General features: G+C 41.9%; 1 protein-coding gene across 7 annotated transcripts in view; it reads right to left on the reverse strand.

Moving 5' to 3' along the window:
- Positions 1-22,853, reverse strand: part of LINGO2 (leucine rich repeat and Ig domain containing 2) — a 1,218,611-nt gene that overhangs the window by 72,766 nt on the left and 1,122,992 nt on the right. The gene's annotated exons all lie outside the window — the stretch shown is intronic.

Genomic DNA, 22,853 nt, shown 5'->3' on the forward strand with positions numbered 1-22,853 from the left:
AGAGATATGTCCTTTTCCCCTGGAGGGATAAGGCTCTGGTAAAGTCTTCTCTTAAGTGTTGATATTTGTTACAGAGACCTCTCTGGGCATATTTCACAATGATTGGTCCTCCTCTCCCCTGCCAGAGCCAAGAGGAAATATTCCTTGCCTCTCTTCACTATGAGAACCTGGTAAGGTTTCCGGAGGTGAAACCGACAAAAGTATGGAGGTGCCCCTAAGACTGTGACCCTTAGGAATTTCTCACTCTGCAGCTAGTCTACCCCATGGCCCTAGCAATTCATCAGAATTATCATTTAAGTTTCCCTATCAGTTATGGCTCTAGAAGCTTCTGTCCCAAGTAAGCAAATCTCAGCTATGACTCTTTGGATTCACCAGTGTTATGGGCTGAATATTTGTGTCCTCCTAAAATTTACATGTGGAAACCCTAACCCCCCATGAGATGGCATTAAGAGTGGGCCTTTGGGAGGTAATTAGGGTTAGATGCAGTCATGAAGTTGAAGCTTCTATGATGGAATTGATGTCCTTAGAAGAAGAGGAAGAGACTGGAGTGTTCTCTCTCCACCATGTGAGGATACAGCAAGAAGGCGGCCATCTGCAAACCAGAAAGTGGGCCTTCACCAGACACCAAATCTGCCAGAACCTTGATCTTAAGACTTTCCAGCCTCCAGAATTGTGAGAAATAAATATTTGTTATTTAAGTCTTTCAGTCTATGCTATTTTGTTGTAACAGCCCAAAATAGACAACTTGTCTCCTTAGGTTTCAGCGTGGCAGTTTGCCCGGCATCCTTAATTCTCTGACAGGTCCAAGGAAAGTCATTGATTTTCAGTTTGTTCAGTTTTTTCTAGTTATAAGAACAGAAATAACCATTGCCAAGCTGTTTGAATGGAAACCAGAAGTGGCCACCTTTTATTATTATGTATAACTAGTAATACCTTTGAGCAAAACTGTATGATTTTAAGCACTGAAGTGTTTTAAGGGCTGCTGCCTACAGTTGTGAAATATGTGCTCTACACAAGGGCACCCAGCCTAGGAGGCCAGAAGGGATGGCATTTAACTTGTGTAGAGGTGCCCTGTGGGCTGACAGCTGACCCTGCTTTGCAGATTGGAAAAAGGGAGCTCCAAGAGGGAACCTGTCAATGATAGCCATCCTACAAAACTGTCCAGTGGCTCTTCCCAGCCTAGTTTGTGGGGTACATTCAGACCTACCCTTAGAATTTCTCCAACCTGATGAGGACTTGATAGAACTGGACCACCAGCACAGAGTCCTTGCAGATCCTTCACTAATTTCCAGCCTCACTCTCTGGGAAGGTCAGAGCCTCGCCTGACAATTTCTTCATCTTTATTGTGCCTCCTGCTGCCTCTTGCCTGCCTGGAGCCTGGTTGACTAACATTTGAAAGCAACAAGTGTGTCCCCGTGTTCTACAATCTTAGCCTGTTAATGGACTCCCTCATGGTTCTGGGAAGCCAAGTGGCGAATGTAAACTTGGGTGGAAGAGAGAAGACTTGTGCAAGGCAGCCAACGTCCCCAGTGTGGAGCCAAAGGTTGCATCTAACAGGGGGGTTTGAGCAGCATTTTCCCAGCCCTAATGATTAAATCAGGCCCTTACAAGATGGGAGGGGTTGGTGGTATAGAACCTAGTAATGATTCTGGCCCTGCACCAGCAGCGGGCAACCGTCATTTGTTTTGCTGCCTAGCGCTAGGGCAAGATCATTGTTTATTATGGCTCCAAGGCAGTAATCATTTCACATAATGTGAAGATTTTTTTTCACTCAATTTACTCTCATGCTCTGGGCTGATGAGAATAATAATGACATGTTGATTACTGGTCCCTTGACAGATGATGCTTGCAAATGCAGGTCACCACTCACTCCTACCCTTTTCCCCCTCAGACATCATAAGGTTGTGATTTGGAATCTCATTCAGTCACTACTTTCCCATCCCAAGGTTTCTGATACTGAGAAGACCAAGACAAGATATTTCTTTTAGGGGCCCCCAATTCCTGCAGTCTGCCCTTTGGGATAATTTATGCTGATTTGTTTTAAAGAGACAGACATACATAATTCATGTCCTGTGCATTGTGGCTTTTGGCCATTGAAAATACTATCTTTCTTTTGGCAGCGCTTGCAGGAACTAGTTACAATAAACATTTCATACTTCAGTGGACACTCTTTTCTCAGCTAATAGGAGCCTGACTTAAATGTAGACTCCATCATGAGAGGAGTGTATTTAATGGTGAATTCAGCTGAGCCTTTTCATTCCTTCCAAAGCATAAAATGAATTTATTATCAGTATCAATAGTTGGTTTTTTTCAAAAGGAGTCAAGGTGTGAAAGGGCATGAAAGGGAAATTAAAATGAAACTCTTGGTGGTTTCATGGTTGGAGGCCAGTTGAAAACTCAAACTTAATAGCTGCTTTTGAACTAGCCAGGAGAATTTTAGGGTCGGAAAGCACACAGATTTGAAAGGAAGTGTCAGGGCTGGGCTTCCCACCCAGAAGGCAGAGGGCTGGACAAACTGGAGGCTCCTATGGGTTCCGGGAGCACCGCTAAGGATGGCTGAATTTATACCTGTGAAGATTACAGCGGCATTAAGTATAATCTACACCAGTAGAGCCAAAGCGGTCTTTTAAAAGTGCAAATCTCATCAAGCTCCTCCTCTCCCCCAGACCCTTCCCTGGGTTTTCCATTTCCCATGGCTTTGTCCCAAGGCCAACAGGCCTACGTGTTCAGGTTTCTGCTCATGTTTCATGCACAGCAAGCCTCCTCTTGCCCTTCCTAACTATGCTCTAGCTACTAAGGCCTTCTTTTACTTGTCCACACTGCATACTTTCACCTGAAAAACTCTTGCTCTCACTACAAAATTCATCCTAAAGAAAAATTTCCTATTTACTCTGGCAAGTTCAAGTCCTTCTGTTAAATGTGCCCACGCACACTTTTGCTCCTGTAATTGTTTGATTGTTTGAAATTTTTGGTGTTTGTGTCCTTCCACTAGACTGTAAGCTCCTTAAGGGCACCTGGATTCTGATTCACAGATGTAGCCTCCTAGGGCATAATCAGCCCTCGATAAATAGTTGCTATATGAAGAAATGAATGAGGGCAATAGTTCTCAAATTTTGGGGGCATCAGGATCACCCAGGTAGCTGGTTAAAGCACAGGAGTTCTGATTCATGGGGGTGAGACCCAAGACTTTGCATTTCTAATGAGTTCCCAGATGGTGCTGGAACAACACTTCGAGAACCACACAATATTGGGAAGCCCTTCCACAAATGTGCTCTTACCATGGGGGTCCCAAGTGAGGAGATGTGCATTCTGGATCCATCTCTGCAACTAACCAGCTGGAGGTCCTTAAGCAGTCCCTGATATTTTCTTCCTAGTCAGTTAATCCTTTTGCTTCTTCCTTTGCGGTATCCCCTGTACATCTCCGTTCCTCCCCTTCTAGATGGGAACCTTCTAACCTTACCTTTGGACTATTATAACCACATTCTAATCATTTTCTTGGCCCCCGCTGCCTGCCCTATGAATCCCTCATTGACTTTATTGCCAGTTTTAAGTGCTTCAGAGACCATCATGACCATGCCCTGCCTTTATCTAAAATCTTGATGGAGATATCAGCAGTCAAGGTTTTTCACAACCTGGACTTCCTGCCCACCTGCCCCAATTCAACATGAGACTCCCCATAACTTATTGCATTTACCTAATCGCCCATCTTTTCTGACAGGCTATCAGCTGCATAGAAGCAAGCACCATGCTAGTCTTGTTTAACTGACATAAACTTGACCCATATTTGTTGCATCATAAAACATTACTGAACAGAGAGGTTGCTGAATACTAGATTTTCCCTTCTGTACAAAAACAATAATCCTAGAAAGCACTTAACTGGGGTTACTCTAAGCCAGATTTCTTCTAATCACTTTATACATATCAGTTTATTTAATCCTTACAACAAGCATCCCCATTTGACAGATAAGAAAATCGAGTCACAGAGAAGTAATGTATCCAAGGCCTTACAAGTGGTGACTCAAGGATTCAAATCAAGAAATCCAGTTGTAGAAGTTCATGATCTGACTTACCATGCTATACTGAACAGAGGAGTAGCCCAAATGATGCCTAAAATTACGTAGACTACCGAGAATATATCTGTGCCCGTTTATTGAGCTACACATAATCACTCACACACACAATTTGTTGTGTGCAGGGGGCTAAGACAGATACTAGGGAGTCAAGCATGAATAGAACACAGTGAATAAGGTGAGATGCAGATGGAGTCAGACAAACCATGTTCCACCATTTTCTGAGCTATGTGACCCTGGGGAGTTACATCAGGCCCCAAGGTAACCATCAAACGCTGCACAGACAAGTACTTAGCAGATGCTTACTAGGAAGGCTCACAAAAGCTTTCAGAAACAGGACCAGCAGGCCTAGATGAGAGTGAGTATATAAAAGGCCCTCTATGTAGAGAACTCCAGCATTGTGTCTTCCTCCCTATGAAGACACCTATTTAATTCTTATTTTGTTTGATGATTTAAAAATGTCCGAAAAACAAGGCCAGTTTAAGAATCAGGTGGTAAAACAATTTTTATCTAGAGTAGTGATTTTCAAATTTTATTGTGCATTACTATCACTAGACTCTTGCAAGACTGCAAGGTCAGACCCACCAAATCATCATTTCTTGAGACTGGGATCCAGGAATCTGAATTTTAACAAGCATCCCAACTGTTCTGCTGCCTTTGATCTGTGGCCAACACATTGAGAATCACTAAGGTGTAAATTAAAAGCAGACAGGGTACTCCTCAGAGCTATTCAAAAGACAGAGAGGAGAGAGAAGATGCAAGGCTTGTTGATGTGTTTGGCAGAAGAAATGGTTAAGCCGCTTCGAAACTGAGATGCAGGTGGAGAAATTTAGCGCTCAGAGTGCCAGCACAAGGAGGAGCTATGAAAGGAACCACATTTGTAATACAAAGAAGAGTCAAAAATAAGATGAAAGAGATGGTGTTAGGAGATAGGAAAAGTGACCTGAGATAGACAAGAATAAAAGATAAATTTTAAAGGCACAGTCAAATCTTATAATAATTAGGAAATAGGTAGTAGATTGTTATTTCGATTATTGTTTCTTTAAAAATTTCTCTGGTTATTTTCCTACTTAAAATGAAAACTTTTTTCCTCCTGTTGTCTAAATAAAGTCCCCCCGAACCCCAACACACACACAGACACATACCCACATATGCATGGCTCTATAGGTTCTGCATTAATTTCATCACTGGCTGATGGGAATTGTTAGCTATTTTAGAGATTAAAGGTAACTTCCATGGGGTGCTGTGAAGATTACATCCAATAACGTGTGGGAAGATCTTAGAACAGTTTCTGGCAAGTAGAATAAAAAAATTGTATCTATTATTATTAATTATTAATGTGTAATTATGGGACTTGGAGAGCATTTCCTGTTAGTTGGATCAAGGTTGTAAGCCAGAGAGCAAAGCTTAAAGGCACAATAGTTCCATAGTCTCTAGAGAAGCAGCAAGGTTCCTATTGAAGCAAAGTACAAATTTCCAGTGATAAGCATAAGAAAATGAATTTGGAATCCCAGAAATCAGAGAGGATGATGCAAGCCCATCAGAGAGCAGAAACCTGATGTCTAAGGAGAAGGTGTTCTGACCTGTTAAAATCTTCCTTATACTTCAGGCCATAACTCGCTGTCACTGAAGTTGCCGGTAAGGCCAAAAATTATGGGGAAGGAGTAATAGCGGTAGGTGTTCAACACAAATTGGGACATGAGAAAATGGCTTTCTTTGCATGAGGCCATTTCTAAGATCCTGAGATAGAAAGTGCATATTTATATACTTTTATCTTAATTTCCTTTTAACAAATAATGTGGACTTTTAATTAATAGACTTGATATTTACATACTGACTAATAAGTATAACACCCTGAACTAACAGACTCACTGTTATTTAAGGAACTAATTTAGAAGAAGTCTTACAAAACTCCTGAGAAATATAAAAAGCTTACTACTGCATGCAAGATGAGAAAACAAAAGGGCCCAGAGAAACTTCTCTCATTTATGAGCTAAATATCTGGCAATCACAAATGGGCAAAATGGATCGGAAACACAAAGTAAAGAAAGCATCAAGTAGCCAATGTGCATTAAGTATCTAACAGCAGACAGTAAGCGTGCAGGGTCCTGGTACCACAGTGACCCTGCAGGAATGTGCCATCACTTCAGTCTGAGGGAGTGAGTCACACACAGGTTTTTCTCTGAAGCTAATTAGTAGTATTTGAGGCACAATTCTAACGTGTTCTGGCCCTACCATACATTATAAACAACAGACCAGAATGTAGTTTGAGAAGATGGTGCTGGTAAGGACAGAAAGTGACAGGGACTCGTCCATTAGTGATGGAAACAGACAACCTGTGAAACACAGACATGGATTCAAAATGACACTGTGAAGTTATTTAGTTACTATTTCCAAAACATTATAAATTCATGTCCTTTTACAAATGTGGAAACAAATCAAAGCAATGGACCGCAGCATTCCTTTGTTTGCACACTACACATGCTTCCTTCGCACCTGCAGATACTCTGATATACATCTTGAGGTGCAGGTAGCACCTCAACTAAGGGTTGGTAATGATGTCCCTCATTCATAGGTTAATTACTTACATAGGCGGCTAATAAGTCCCTGCGATGTGCTAGGCACTCTTCTAGTGGCTGGGAATACTGCAGTGAACAAAAGAGAAAAATCCCTGTCCTTGTTTTGCTTACATTATGTTGCGTGAGTGTGGAGAAATCAAAATAATTAAGATGCATAGATAGTCTGTCAGTGAAAAGTACCATGGAAAAAATCAGGGAAGGAGGAAAGGGAGTGCCAGGTGGCGAGGCAGCAGTTGTAAATGGGAGGCTAAGGAGAGCCTCATGTGAAATGATCTTCGAGGGGCTTCCCTGGTGGCACAGTGGTTAAGAATCCGCCTGCCAATGCAGGGGACACAGGTTCAAGCCCTGCTCCGGGAAGATCCCACATACCATAGAGCAACTAGGCCCGTGCGCCACAACTACTGAGCCTGCGCTCTAGAGGCCGTGCTCTGCAACAAGAGAAGCCACCGCGATGAGAAGCCTGTGCGCTTCAGTGAAGAGTAGCCCCCGCTCATCGCAACTAGAGAAAGCCTGCGTGCAGCAACGAAGACCCAACGCAGCCAAAAATAAATACATAAAATAAATTTATATTTAAAAAAAAAAGCCCCTCAATGGACAGGTTTAAAAAAAAAAAATCTTTGAGCAAAGACTTGATGGGAGTGAGGCGGGGGGTGATATCTGGAGGAAGAGTATTTCTGACAGAAGGAACAGAAGATGCAAAGGCCCCATGATGGAGGCATGCCTGGACTGTTTGAGAAACAGCAGGGGGCAGCGAGAACAAGAGAGGGAGCAGGGGGAGACAGTCAGCGAGATGAGCCAAATCATGAAGGTCTCCATAGGCCATGTGACCTGGCCGTAGGTGCAAAACCACTGCAGGGTTTGACGTCTTACAAGTTCAAAGGATCACAAGAGATTCTAAGGAGGCAAGGGCAGAAACTTTAGAAGGCTACTGGAATAATGCTGATGAAAGATGATGTGGCTTGTACCAGCATGTAGAGGTGAAGGTAAGAAGTGGTCAGATTCTGAATATATAATGAGGGAGACTTGATAGGCAGTGGGAGAAGAAGAAAGGACCCAAGACTGACGCTGGGGCTGAACAACCAAAAGGATAGAAGTCATCAACATATGCTGCTCAACAGTGTAGGCAAGTATACTTTATCCACTGAAAAAGATTCCAATTCAGAATGGATACCATAAAACTAAGTTTGGTGCTTAAAAGCCTACGGATTCAGTGAGCTGGAAAACTCTGTCACAGAATCCCTCAGTCCCCAAAGATATTGACTAGAAGAGACACTGTTGTCTTTCAAAATCAGGCCCTCCCTTCTACTGGGTCTTTCTAATTTCTATTACATTGCAATACCAAGGGTGGAGTTAAAATTCAATTTCTTAATGTGTAATAATACTAACACATGGCAGTTGACAAACCTATTTGGTCCACACAGTACAGATGAAACTGGAATCATGTTGTTCAGAGGAAATTAGGTATCATCTGGTGATTCTTTAATCCTCTCCCCACACCCCAGTGCTGCCCATGTGGTCTTAAGCATTCATGAATGGAAAAGTTGTGACCTCTTGAGAAGAACAAAATTCAACTTATATGGACTTTTCCTAAATAGGAATCATATCTTATCCACCTTTGGATTTCCAGGGCCTAACACGGGGCCTGACACGTAGGATGAACTCAATAATTATTTCTTGGTGGAATATTTAATCTGGGTTTGGGGGTAGGAGGGCCAGATGTCTATCTGAACCAATGAAAAATCTGAATCAAGATAGTTTGTTTTCCTAAGATAGATATATTCAGGTATGTTGACTTAATAAAGTTGTACCTAACAGAGGTCCTCAGGGAGCAGCCTTTAATGAAAAGATAAGAGTGACTTATAATTAGTATATCAATCATTTGCATGTGAATACATGCTCGGAAGCAATTTATTCTCTTGACTAGCTTAAATATTCCACTGCAAGTGTGTTTACCTGATTAATTTGCTTAGCAAACATTACCTTCTAGTCAGTACAAAGCTAAAGTTCGGCCCACCCTCCTGTCCTGATATGCAGAAATTCTGAATCCTGAATTTACTTGTGCATTTTTGACAAGCTGCTGAACTTCCCAGGGCCATAGGGCACTTGAGAGAAAGGAGGAGAGGGAGAGAGAGAGGTTTCTTTTTGAACACAAGGATTTAAATCATACAGTCACTTCCATAGTTTTATGATTCTGATGTTTGATTCTATGATAGTAATTAATGGAGTCTAGTTTAATGAAGCTTTATAGTGTTGGGTCAAGTTCTCCCCATATGCAAGCTTCTTCTTGGCTAATCAATGAGTCTTTAAAATGGAAAAAGCAATCACTCTTCCTGGAGGCTGAGATCCTATAGAGGTGTGATTTCTCTGATATACTGAAAACATCAGTGGTGGCCTTGTGTTAGGTTTGGGAGACACTCACTAAAGGAAACGGGATCATCCCATCATGTTTTACTTTGTTATGCATGAGTTGAGCAGTCTGTGCTTCTACACACTTCAGTAGAAGTAGATGGCTTTTGACGGAGTCAGATTGCCTGCATTGGAACCAGGGGTCTGCCATGTGCTTGCTGTGTGACCTTAGTTACTTAACCTCCCCAAAGCTCCATTTCCTCATCTATACAATGGGGACAATGAGACAGCTGCTACACAGCGTTCTTGTTGGGGTGGGATCAGTTAAGATAATTATGACCTGCTCACGGGCGTCAGTTATGATTACTGCTTGTCCTGGGCTGCTGCGGTACATCTGGGAGAACCCTGCCAGTTCCCTCTCAGGTCTGAATCGCAGTAAACTGTCCAGAACACACACTCAGCTATCAAAGGAAAACAAATTATTACAGGGAGATATTAGCGATTCTATTCTTAAAACTTTTGGGCAAAACCACACTTCACCATGATCCTCAGAACCCTCCTTAAAATACCTGCAATCTGGTGTGTTATTGAGGCAGCCCACAGCCGGGAAGGCGGGCAGTACCTATTAAAAGTTGTTTGGAGATTAGAACTCAGAGAACAGCTGGGTACCTTTGTTACCGGCAGGCTGCTGACTCAAAATGATGGAAAAAAAAAAAAAGCCTCACTGGAATGAAGAGAGAGAAAAACTGCAGAGCTGAGGGTAAAAAAAAAAAAAAACAACCAGCTCTTGGCCTTTGAAAACAGATTGCTCTGCTGTCCTGTCATGAATTAGGTGTATAGGCATTCACAATTCCACACAGGGCCTAATCCAATTTTGGGGGGGAAAAACCAACATCAACAACATGATAAAAACCCAGGGCCAGGTGCAGGCTGTTTCCTCTTGCTGCTCTGTCGGAGGAGGCATTTGTTGCTTTATTTCTATTACAAAAGTCCACACACTGCCCTCACTCTCTCTGCCCAGCCCCACTTCAGCCTCCAGGACGGCAGGAATGCTGACCATGGAAAGGCTCCCGCCAGGGAAGGAGAGGGAGCTGCTACCCTGTCGACGATTAAATGTGATTCACATCACTAAGTGCTCACACCTCATGATTCCAGGCACTTGACTCTGTGTGTGTGGATCACGTTATAACTCAGGGGCAGGTCACAGAAATACCTTCCATCTCTCAGTGCCTTCAGGCACTCTCATTGGTTCTTTTTTTCTTTAATAAATTTATTTATTTATTTATGTATGTATTTTTGGCTGCGTTGGGTCTTCGTTGCTGCGCACGGCATTTCTCTAGTTGCAGCGAGTGGGGGCTACTCTTTGTTGTGGTGCACGGGCTTCTCATCGTGGTGGCTTCCCTTGTTGCGGAGCACGGGCTCTAGGCGTGCAGGCTTCAGTAGTTGTGGCACGTGGGCTCAGTAGTTGTGGCTTGCGGGCTCTAGAGTGCAGGCTCAGTAGTTGTGGTGCACGAGCTTAGTTGCTCTGCAGCATGTGGGATCTTCCCAGACAGGGGATTGAACCTGTGTCCCCTGCATTGGCAGGCAGATTCTTAACCACTGCGCCACCAGGGAAGTCCTCATTGGGTCTTAAAGTAGCTCACCAAGGCAGGCAGAATGGAGTTTCTTAACGTCTTTTATAGGTGAAGATGCTGAGACCCAGAGTGGTCAAGCAGCCCACCCAAGGCCACAGAACTAGTGGGTGACAGACCTGGAATCCGGGGAAAAGAACCTGTAACTCACTACTGAATATACACTGACATAGGGAGATCCTGCCAGAAACACGCTCCTACAACGTCAACGTCATGACGAACAAACACTGTGCCATCTGAATGCTCTACTTTGGTTAAGTCATCTAGTCTTCAGTGCCAGTGACTTGAGGGGAACAGTGTGCAGCAAAAAAAAAGGGTACAATTTTAAAACGAAGCCTTTCGGGCTTCCCTGGTGGCGCAGTGGTTGGGGGTCTGCCTGCCAATGCAGGGGACACGGGTTCGAGCCCTGGTCTGGGAGGATCCCACATGCCGCGGAGCAACTGGGCCCGTGAGCCACAATTACTGAGCCTGCGCGTCTGGAGCCTGTGCTCCGCAACAAGAGAGGCCGCGATAGTGAGAGGCCCGCGCACCGCGATGAAGAGTGGCCCCCGCTTGCCGCAACTGGAGAAAGCCCTCGCACAGAAACGAAGACCCAACACAGGTAAAAATAAATAAATAAAATTTTAAAAAAAATCTATAAAACGAAGCCTTTCACCAAGCTTCACCTTCTCGTGTAAGAAAGAGATTTGAGCCTGAACGTTTCAGGAGAGAGCACTCTCGCTATCCTCATCCTTTCTCTGATTATTTGTCCAGATGAAATTCCTGCAGCTCTCCATTGAGATGAGCAACGTGCTTGAACACTAGAAAACATGGCATCGACAGAAGCCAGGACTACTGCAACCGGTAACACAAAGCCTGTCCCCTTCGGCATCTGCTTCCTTAATCCCTTTAGTTACTCATGTGACCTCAGTTGTGTATGTGAAGATTGATGTGTCTTCACTCCCTTTGTACATGTCCACTGGGCCCAGCCCAGTGTGTTACACTAAATAGCTATTTATTCATTCTTTAAACAAAATGCTCATTGAAGAGTTTTGGAGACACTGGCAATTTTAGGAGAAGGATCTTGTATTAGGAGTCATCCAAGGCTCTTGCCCATCTGCACTGGCTCACTGCTCTGCCATACTTCTGTTAATGGTAGGCAGAAGCATAGCAGTAGGGGTGTAAGTTGCCATGTTATAATTTTAAAAGGCTCCCAGAAAGTAAATACATCAAGATATCAATTAAGTAATTTCGTCATGTAAGCAGCTCTTTGCAGGAAACTGCCCTCAGCAGGAAGCCCCTTTTCTTGTCACTTTAGCAAAGCTATGTTGTAACTAAGTGTTAAACTGGGCACACACACGCTGTACTTATCTCCAGCCCGAGCACGCCTTTCAGATCTTTTAATCATACAATACCTTGCCTAACCTGTCGGTTTTTTCCATAGATCAAAGAAGTAGAAATGAAGAATAAGTAATTAACAGATGACCAGATCTCTTCCCTAGCTTCCCCTTCAGTAATCTCAGGAAAAAACGGTGTGGCCAAACTGTATGAACACGATAACATCTAGAGGACGATCACAATGAGTCGATGAGGCTGCCCGCAGTGGGGTGAGGGTGACAGGTCTGACACCCCCATCTCAATGATTAACTGAGATTACTTCCCTTCTTGCCTTTAAAACTTTCACGGCCCAGCAGAATCTTCAGAAGTGGTTTCTGGGGGACACTGAGTTCACCATCTCCCCAGATGGGTGGTTTTTGGTGGGACACGGAGTCCACCAGTGGTTTTGGGGGGACACTGAGTCTACCATCTCCCCAAATTGCCAGCATTCTGATTAAAGGCACCTTTCTCTTCTACCAACATTTGTCTCTCTCTCTCTCTCTCTCTCTCGTATTGATTTTTTGAGTGGCGAACAGCCGGACCTGATTCAGTAACCACCATGGACTGATTTTTTTCTCCTAGTTTTTTATATTTTGAGAATGAATTCCTTTCATATTGGCAAAATCCCAACAATGACATGAAAAATTTTCAAGTGTTTCTATTCCGCCTAGGATTAATACCGTTCTGAATGAGCTTGTTTCATCTGTGAAATATTAAGAAGTGTTAAGAAATAACCAGGATCATCTGCTAAATCTATTAGGAAGACGGCAGAAGACTTTGCTGAGTTCAGTTAGTTAGAGCTTGGTGTGAATTTGGCCCAAGTCGTGTGTTTAGTCTCCTTGAAGGACGTTTGTTTAGCACATGATGATTTCACACTCCCCTCCCTCTCTCCCCCCCGCCCCACCCCGTTCATCACTTTCCCCTGGGCACTTATGGATTCTATTCTTGTAAACACAACTTTAAATATCAGTTTTTCTCTAAAAAGGAGCAGTTCATTTTTATGAACGTCTGAAGGTCTTCCTTCTACGAGATGCCTTGGCGAGGCTTCATTTGCTCTGGAGGTCTTGGGCCCTCCCCATAGTTTAGCAGGCTCTTTCTAAGTGAATCAGCTTCATTTCCTCTGTTGCTCTACCTTAAACCTGGGAGGTGTTTGTTTCCTGGGGCCAGGGCTTGCCGGGCGTTCAGCTGCCTGCACACCACCTGCTACTCCACTCCCGGGTGTGCATTTTGTAACAACACAGCTCCTTTGCCGGTTGTTGAATAGGGAGAGGGGCAGCTGTGAAAGGGAGAAGGCTGATTATTCATTTTCTTTCCTTTGGAAATTCTGCTTTGGGATCCTGTTCCTACTTAGAATGTTTCCCCAGCAGCCCATTCCATTTAGCTCTCTTGCTAGGGAGCATTTTCTGTCAATTTTCTGAAATGTATATATTCCAGGCAGTTCGTTGGAGGTTTTGCAGAGATCCTTGTTAGCAAAGCTCAGCCTGGCTTTACTTTGTATTCCAGAAGCCTAGAATTTTAGCAACTCACAATGAACTCAATTATCCTTATGTGTCATACTCAAAGGATAGGGCTTTGCGAATCAGCCTAGAAAACAATGATAGTATCTCTTGGCCATAGAACAAACAGAGAATTGATCCCATCTCCTTGGCTTGGAGACCAAGGATTTATCTCTTGGAACAAGTTCTCAGGGAGGATAGCCAGTGACCTGACATTTTTCTCATATGAGTTCAAAAACAATATGTAAGCTAATAATTGCTATCTTCTCTTCTTCAGAACTCATTTTTCCCCCCTCTGACTTGTTTTGGCTCCAGCCTTTAAAAGCAGAACCGATCTACCATTTCAGGTGGATGAGCACAGATTAAGGGTGCAGGGTGACTGTGGCTCGCTGTGAGCCCTGGAGTCTCTTCCCATCCCACAGATATTGCAAAGCACAGACCTAACTACATCCCTGCAACTCCAGTGCCTGTTTGGATATTCAAATATTTTCTCAAGAAGCAACAATTATATATTAACTTACAGCACCTGCCCTCCGGGAAATTCAACCCTCGGGGTCTTTGGGTATAACGGCCTGAAGTTGCTTTTATTTTCCTAGTTCTTGTCAGCACTCTTCTACTCAGCTGATATGTGTTTTTTCTCTGTTTTATGATTTATGCTTCAGAGGGATTAGTATAGGCAAAGTGGATAAAGCCATAAATTTTCTTATAGGGCGTATTTTAAATATTACTTTGAATTCAGAACCTGTGTTCTCACTGTGGCTATAAATGCCTTTCTCAAAACAATTCAATAAATAATTTCAAGGGCAGTGTCTCATTTATGAAGGCCTTTCACAGTTAATAGGACTTCCCCTGACAATTGTCATAGTGTTTCTGGTATACTACAGTATATTACAGAATCCAGTGTTAGCAACTATGAACTAGAATAGTAGAATTTCTGTTAAAGTCAACATAATTTGATAATTAACCACACATGCTATTATACATTACCCATTCACATAATTAATGAATGTTATATAGGTCTGTCTTCAGTTGAAGCATTTACTTTACGTATCTTATTGACTTTCCCCTGAATAATTACATGTATTTCAGGGGCAACATTATTAGTAAAATTCTAAGACTGTGTTAGGACATAAAAATTGAAGTGAAATCAACCTTTCCAATGTACAGAGCTGACACCACAGTAGGGGTATGTATATTGAAAATGTATTTGTTAAGAGTTAGGAGGGTCTATATGAATGTAAAAGCTTATCATTATTGGCTTTTATATGTCCTTTTGCTTTGAATTCCTTATTATTTAAATGGAATCGAAGCAGCAAAACTACGTAACACGTGCATATACAGTACTAATATTGACTCATCAGGTATTTGATCCAATGTGGTCATTCAATATCTGTCCTTCAATTTTGAAAATTATTGTTGGAACAATGCCAAAGATAGGAATATAGTTTACTTATTTAGTAAAGTGCTTTGATTCTTAGGAAACCTCTCTGCTGAATGTCAGGAAAGAGTTAAAGAATTTAAATGAGCCCCAAAGGGATTTTCTATTGGAGAGGCAGCAATTATAAGAGAAGCCAAAGCATCACATATTAAACAAGACTATCTTGTTTTGTAGGCAAAAAGGGAAGTTTTTGAAAGGGAAAACAGACAAAGACCATGTAGCAATGGCATGCTGTTCTGAGGCAGACAATCTTCTTGTCTAATTAGCAGTTAACTAATTAGTTATTCCTTTTTACCGAAAGCAAAAGGATACAGAAGTGTCCCAGGTCATGGGAAAGAAGAGGAGCCATTAGAACAGGCTGGACACATGTGACATCCTAAGTAGAAGTAGCTTTAGCTTGGTAGCCAGATTCTTTATAGGGGCTCCTGGTTAGCCAAACTGTGGTTGTCAGGAAAACCACAAAGATTGAAGTTATCAATCTAGTTCTAGTAGACCTATGGCTGGGGGCAGAGTTTGTAATAGATGAAGGTAATAATCTTTTGGCAAAAAATGGTTTTCATTAGAAAAGTGTCCAAAGAAAAAGTGCTGCTTTGGGAAAGCTATGAAGAAAGACAAGTGAAGTGAGAATACGTTAGCCCAAAGATTGGTGCAACCTAACCTAAACCAAGATGCCTCCTAAGTACTTAATTAGATGGAGGGAAGTGGTTCCCCTTCAGCACTGTACTGAAATAGCATGAATGGAAAAACGCAAATAGACACGTGTGTAAGATGGAAGACAAGTTAAGGGAAAGGCTCCTTAGCAACTTAGTTTAAAAAAATTCAGGAGAAGGGTGAGAAACCAGAATATTTCTCGAAAGAGGAAATGATGACTAGCTTAGCCTGGACAAGAGGTTCTAATGAAAACTTGGATCCAGAAGTTAGAAAAGTATTAATCTCTACAAATGAGGAATTGGTGTTTAAATGGGAAAGGTGTAATGCTTATTGCAAATAGTTATATCAGGGCCTCTGCACACATCTTGATATATCTGTGTGTAATTCGTTCATGCTGCTGCTCTGCTTATTCTAGAGGAATTCCTATTTCCAAGGTTCCAAACTCAAGCACTCCATTCAAATGGTGCTAATGCAGGAAAATGATGAGTATGGATATAATTAAATAACTGCCTGGTCATGACTGCAGTCTGCTCAGGGTATGGAGGCAACTTTGAGTTGGGGCCCTACTTACATAAACACTAGATGTGTAATAAACAGCAGGCTTCTCTGACTTAGATCTATCTTAACAGGGCTGACAGGTCTTCATGGCTCCTGCCCACTAGTCTAGCTCCATCTCTTTCCATTTCTTGACTCAAACTTTATATTCCAGTAAGACTAAATTGCTTGCTATTTGATAACTCTGTACGCTATTTATTTTGCCTGTAATTGATTTCTTCCAATCATTTGCCTCGTGGGTGCCTGTTCACCCTTCAACAACTCAACTAATCTTTCATCTCATTTAGGAAGTCTTCCTAGAGTTCCTGGACAATATTAACAGGTTCTTCTTTTGCATGAGCTTTGTACCTTATAGGCTTAAAAAAATTTCTTGCACTTTCTTGCTACATTTTGTTTGTTATATGCTCTTTCCCTCTGTAGTCTGGGGACTCTTTGGGGTCAACAACTGTGTCTTATTCATCTTTGTGCCACGATTGCTGGCATAATGTCATAACTGTCATGGCAGGGGCTCAATGAATCACCACTGAATGAGTGAATGGATATTTTAGAACCCAGGAACTCAAATATGAATCACCAAATAGGGTCACCTTCAAGTCTACCAACTTTTCATGCAATATTTGCAGGACAGCCTCTTTTTAAAATTTTACTTTTTATTGAAGAATAGTTGATTTGCAATGTTGTGTTAGTTTCAGGCATACAGCAAAGTGATTCAGACACACACTCACACACACATATATATATGGACACATATATATTCTTTTTCAGGTTCTCTTCCCTTATAGGTTATTACAAAATATTGAGTAGAGTTCCCTGTGTTGAACAGTAAGTCCTTGTTGGTTATCTCTTTTATATATAGTAGTGTATGTATGCTAATCTCACCCTCCTAATTTATCCCTCCACCCCCCCTTCCCCCTTTGGTAACCAGGACAACTTCTACTTTTTTTTTGCATATGCGGGGGCAGTTATTTTGTTAAGTGCCAGCTACTCTGAGTTCTTTACATGAACGAACTCATTTACAGTGTTACCACAACCTCATGAGGTTAGAATTACAAATAGTCTCCTTTTAAGTGAGGAAACTGAGGCATGACAAGGTCAAGTAACTTTCCCAAGATTAAAAACAGACAGTAGTAGCTGGACTAGGGCTGAACCATGGGGAGGAGCTTCAGAGCTGAGCTCTTAACCACCAGGCTGCTCCACCCTAATTGTGAGAGGATTGATGAGTGCAGGCTTTCCTTAGCTACTTCTGGAAAATGAGCCTGCAATTTCATTTTCTGAGATGATAAGAGGCATTTTAGCCTAAGCAACCCAACATTTATAATGCATTTAACTTGAGACCATGCCAGGACAGACATTTATCACGGTTCATTTAAGTAACTGTTCATTAAGTGGCAGGGGAAAAGGAAACCACTATGAGACCAGAAGGGGCCTCTAATGAGAAAAAGAGAGGGATGTGGGAAACCAAGTATATGAGGTATTGGGAACATATATTGTAGAAAATTGTAGAGAAGCGCACATGCTCATATTCATAAGTTTTAAAAGCACTGCTTATAAAATCATAATACATGTAGTAGTACAGAACCCTGTTGAGGTCACAGAAAAACACTCCAACAGACAAAATCTATTTTCAAAAAACACAGATTTTTTTAACTTGTATTTTTCAAACACTGTGAAGGATATTCACAAACCACAGCAATATATTAAAGTTCCCATTTGTTTTCTGTATTCGCTTCTCTGAGACACCATGGTTGCTTGCTTCCCAGCATTTTCCTTTAAATCTCTTCTGAATGAACTTCCTGAATTTCCTTTTCCTGTACCACTATTCTTCATGATTCTGTGCCATGACATCCCAAAAAAAGAGCTTGGCATTGAAAGAAGGCAAGGCAGGAGAAAGAGTTTAGGGCATAGCCAGAATCCTTTTAGCAGGCAAAGGGAAGAAGACTTCTATATATTAACAAGTGTTCCGCCCCTTCGCAGAATTAGAAACCGAGTGCAAGCTGCCTGCCAGTGGGGCTGCGCCGACTGGACACTCATGAAGTATAATTGTCTATAAATGTTTCTCAAAGGGATAAGGCTGTGCCCTTAATTTCAAGAAATGAGGCGAACAACACAACAAATCAATAAATTTGACTACGTAATTTTAAAAGTTTTTGAAGCTCTACATAAAAAATTTCAATGTAAAGAGAAGCTCAGACTTTCATTTAGGCAAAATGCAAGAAAAAACACATTACTGCATACACATTCTAACTAATAATAGAGGCACAATTAAAGGTGGGGAGGGGCAGGGGAAGTAAAGGAAAGTTTACCAGAGGAAATGCCTTCTAGGCTAGCTTGAAGCATAGGAGGGGTGTGTGTGTGTCTGTGTGTGTGTGTGTGTGTGTGTGTGTGTTTGTCTGTGTGTGTGTGTGTCTGTGTCTGTGTGTGTGTGTGCGTGCCTGTGTGTGTGCGTGCCTCTGTGTGTGTGCCTCTGTGTGTTTGTGCCTTGTGTGTGTGCACGTGTGTGTGCCTGTGTGTGTGTGTGCCTGTGTGTGTGTGTCTGTGTGTGTGTCTGTGTAAAAGTATGAGTAGGACATAATAAAAGTGGGATCGCTTACGAATCCATTGAGTACATTTAAGTCTTTAGGGCCCTGTGTGTAAACAGCCTCACATCTGGGTGGACCAGCTCTTCATCGCAGAAGAGGAAGGGATGAGAATATTTGTGAGTGCATGGCGTTTACTCTTTGAGGGAGTGAGGGCTCACTCAGTCACAGCAAATCTCAAATCCTGATGTCATTTGATCAGACACAACAATTTAGTCTTTCAATAGTCTCCTAATGAAAATTTTGGTCCCTCATAGACACAAATGCCAGGGCTCCGCTCATCTGGTGTTGGGGCCCATGAGGAGGTGTATTTCTGCTGTCTTTTCTCCCAGGAAATGCCCCACTCTGACCCACGACCTTGTGCCTTCTGCTGAAACATCAGCTCCACGGGGTCGCAGATGTGCTCCTCTTTACACATTTGCCACACTCCCTGAAAATGGGAAGTATATGAACACATATGCCAAGCCGGAGCCCACGTGCTCATCAGCATGAGATAAGGTGAGCGATTTTAATTTGGTCCTGGGAGATTTTTCAAAACCACTTTGCTCCATTCCTTGCATTTACAGTGTAAATCAAATGTTGAATGATTATCACTCCCTTCCTTACAAACTACATTGTGCCTTCTTTCCTGCTATTTTTTGGTTGATGTTAGCAAAACAGATTGCTTCATTGAAAGTTAGTTGTGGTCTTTTCAATTCCTCTCCAAAGAATTTATGCTAGTGCAGCAGAGGCAAACTACTAACAATCTGCCTTGAACATTATGGCTTCATGTTTGACTGGGAAGCCTTCACAACTGAAAATGAACCCGGATATCAGAAATTGAGAAACTGCTGAATTGGAAGTCTCCCAGTAATAGCCCAGTGTAACTTCCTTTCCACCTTTTACTGGTTTAAAGACTGCTTGAAGTCTTCTTTTTCTTTCCTTTTTTTTGGGCAGGCATCTTATCATCTCATAAGACAGACCACTCTTAATTGTTAAAACACTTTTCTTTGTATTTTAAATGAAAAAAATTCTTTCTTCCTGATAGGTTCATGGCAGTTTCTTTCTCTATTATGACACAGTGGTTTATAACCCAGCTCTTGATAATAATTCTACTGTTCTAACATTTATTTAGTCCTGCCTACCTCCAATATTGCGGCTGTTGGCTACTGCCCAGTGAGTGCCCACAATTCAATAGCTGCTTTGCCTATACTGTCTCTAAACCTTAAACAACATCCCAAGAAGTTTTATTCATCCCACTGTACTGATAAGAAAACTGAGGTTCAGAGAATCTAACCAACATTTCCTAAAACACACAGGTTAATTAGCAGAACCAGAACTTTGAACACAGGGATGCCTGGCTCCAAAATTCATGTTTTTTTTTTTCCCCACCACAAAATACATGCTGCTGTTTACTTGATGTACTGCCACTATGTATCAGGCACGAGTAAGGTGCTATAGCAATAAAGGGATGTCTGAAGTACATAGTGGGCTCTTGAGAAGTTATCAATTTGTCAGGAAAAACAGTCACATACTGACAGTATCTGTGGCAGGAAGACTTCATCAAGCTAAGAATCTCATTCCCTCACGAGGTGGAATCATGCCACAGCATTGCTGGTTAACATTTCCTCCTTAGAGCCCAAAGTCTATATACAGTGAAATACCAAAAAGTTACCACTGTGGACAGCTGAAAAAATATCCTCTCAAAAGAATATCCAAGACCTGCTGTGTCTGAATCTAACATCTATTTATTCATACTGCACCTCACAGTCTGGTTTCTGAGAGCCTGGAGGTAGGTGAGGCCAATATAGACTCATACCAAAGCAGCCAGAATTCTAGACTTGGGTCCAGATCAACAACCTTCCATGAGTTCACAAGGGATGGTAGAGGACAGTGGGATGGACAGATGGGCTGTTGTCTTAATGTTCAAGTTGTGCTGAATAACTCAACTGCCTGGAATTCCTCCTTATCTGTGTGCTTTGTGTCTGAAACCGACTCTGAACTGCCCTTCTTTGAGTATAAATAATAACGCTAATTGTACAGGGTGTGCTGGGTGTCTGTGTGTACATGTATGCAGTGCGTGCGTGTGTGTGTGTGTGTGTGTGTGTGTGTGTGTGTGAGACTGAGAGAGAGTAAGAGAAATTGGCTAAAATGGAAGGTCACTTTAAGATTTTTAAAATCCAACCAAAATGAGCATTCATATTTTTAAAAATCTCAATTCTTTTTTTTTTCTAAAGTTTGACAAACTTATTGGTATTTTAGTAAAGACATTCATCTCAGTCGTTTCTCTCTCCCATCTTCTTTTTTTTTAAATTGGGGTACAGCTGTTTTACAATGTTGTGTTAGTTTCTACCGTACAGCGAAGTGGAGTTCCCTGTGCTATACAGCAGGTTCTCACTAGTTATCCATTTTATACATTACTGTATATATGTTAATCCCAATCTCACAATTCATCCCACCCACCCCCTGTCCCCCCTTGGTGTCCATACATTTGTTCTCTACATCTGTGTCTCTATTTCTGCCTTACAAACCAGTTCATCTGTACCATTTTTCTAGATTCCACATACATGCGTTAATATACGTATTTGTTTTTCTCTTTCTGACTTACTTCACTCTGTATGACAGTCTCTGGGTCCATCCACATCTCTACAAATGACCCAATTTCGTTCCTTTTTATGGTTGAGTACTATTCCATTGTATATATTTACCACATCTTCTTTATCCATTCATCTGTCGATGGGCATTTAGGTTGCTTCCATGACCTGGCTATTGTAAATGGTGCTGCAAGGAACATTGGGGTGCATGTGTCTTTTTGAATTATGCTTTTCTCTGGGTATATGCCCAGCAGTGGGATTGCTGGGTCATATGGTAATTCTATTTTTAGTTTTTTAAGGAACCTCCATACTGTTCTCCATAGAGGCTGTATCAACTTACATTCCTACCAACAATGCAAGAGTGTTCCCTTTTCTCCACACCCTCTCCAGCATTTATTGTTTGTAGATTTTTTGATGATGCCCATTCTAACCGGTGTGAGGTGATACCTCATTGTAGTTTTGATTTGCATTTCTCTAGTAATTAGTGATGCTGAGCATCTTTTCATGTGCCTCTTGGCCATCTGTATGTCTTCTTTGAAGAAATGTGTATTTAGGTCTTCTGCCCGTTTTTGGGTTGGGTTGTTTGTTTTTTTAATATTGAGCTGCATGAGCTGTTTGTATATTTTGGAGATTAATCCTTTGTCCGTTGCTTCATTTGCAAATATTTTCTCCTATTCTGATGGTTGTCTTTTCTTGTTTATGGTTTCCTTTGCTGTGCAAAATTTTTTAAGTTTAATTAGGTCCCATTTGTTTAGTTTTGTTTTTATTTCCATTACTCCAGTAGGTGGGTCAAAAAAGATCTTGCTGTGATTTATGTCAAAGAGCGTTTTTCCTATGTTTTCCTCTAAGAGTTTTATAGTGTCCGGTCTTACATTCAGGTCTTTAATCCATTTTTTTAAAAATAAATTAATTTTATTTATTTATTTATTTTTGGCTGCATTGGGTCTTCGTTGCTGTGTGTGGGCTTTCTCTAGTTGCGGCAAGCCGGGGCTAGTCTTCATTGCAGTGCATGGGCTTCTCTTTGTGATGGCTTCTCTTGTTGCAGAGCATGGGCTCTAGGCATGTGGGCTTCAGTAGTTGTGGCTGGAGGGCTCTAGAGTGCAGGCTCAGTAGCTGTGGCGTTTGTTGCTCTGCAGCATGTGGGATCTTCCTGCACCAGGGCTCGAACTCGGGTCCCCTGCATTGACAGGGGGATTCTTAACCACTGTACCACCAGGGAAGCCCTTTAATCCATTTTGAGTATATTTTTGTGTATGGAGTCACGGAGTGTTCTAATTTCATTCTTTTACATGTAGCTGTCCAGTTTTCCCAGCACCACTTATTGAAGAGACTGTCTTTTCTCCATTGTATATCCTTGCCTCCTTTGTCATAGATTAGTTGACCATAAGTGCGTGGGTTCATCTCTGGGCTTTCTATCTTGTTCCATTGATCTATATTTCTTCTTTTGTGCCACTACCATACTGTCTTGATTACTGTAACTTTGTAGTACAGTCTGAAGTCAGGGAGTCTGATTCCTCCAGCTTTTTTTTTTTTTTTTTCTCAAGATTGCTTTGGCTATTTGGGGTCTTTTGTGTCATCATAC

This window comes from Balaenoptera physalus (assembly GCF_965194825.1).
Source record: "Balaenoptera physalus genome assembly, chromosome: 7".
Lineage (NCBI taxonomy): Eukaryota > Metazoa > Chordata > Mammalia > Artiodactyla > Balaenopteridae > Balaenoptera > Balaenoptera physalus.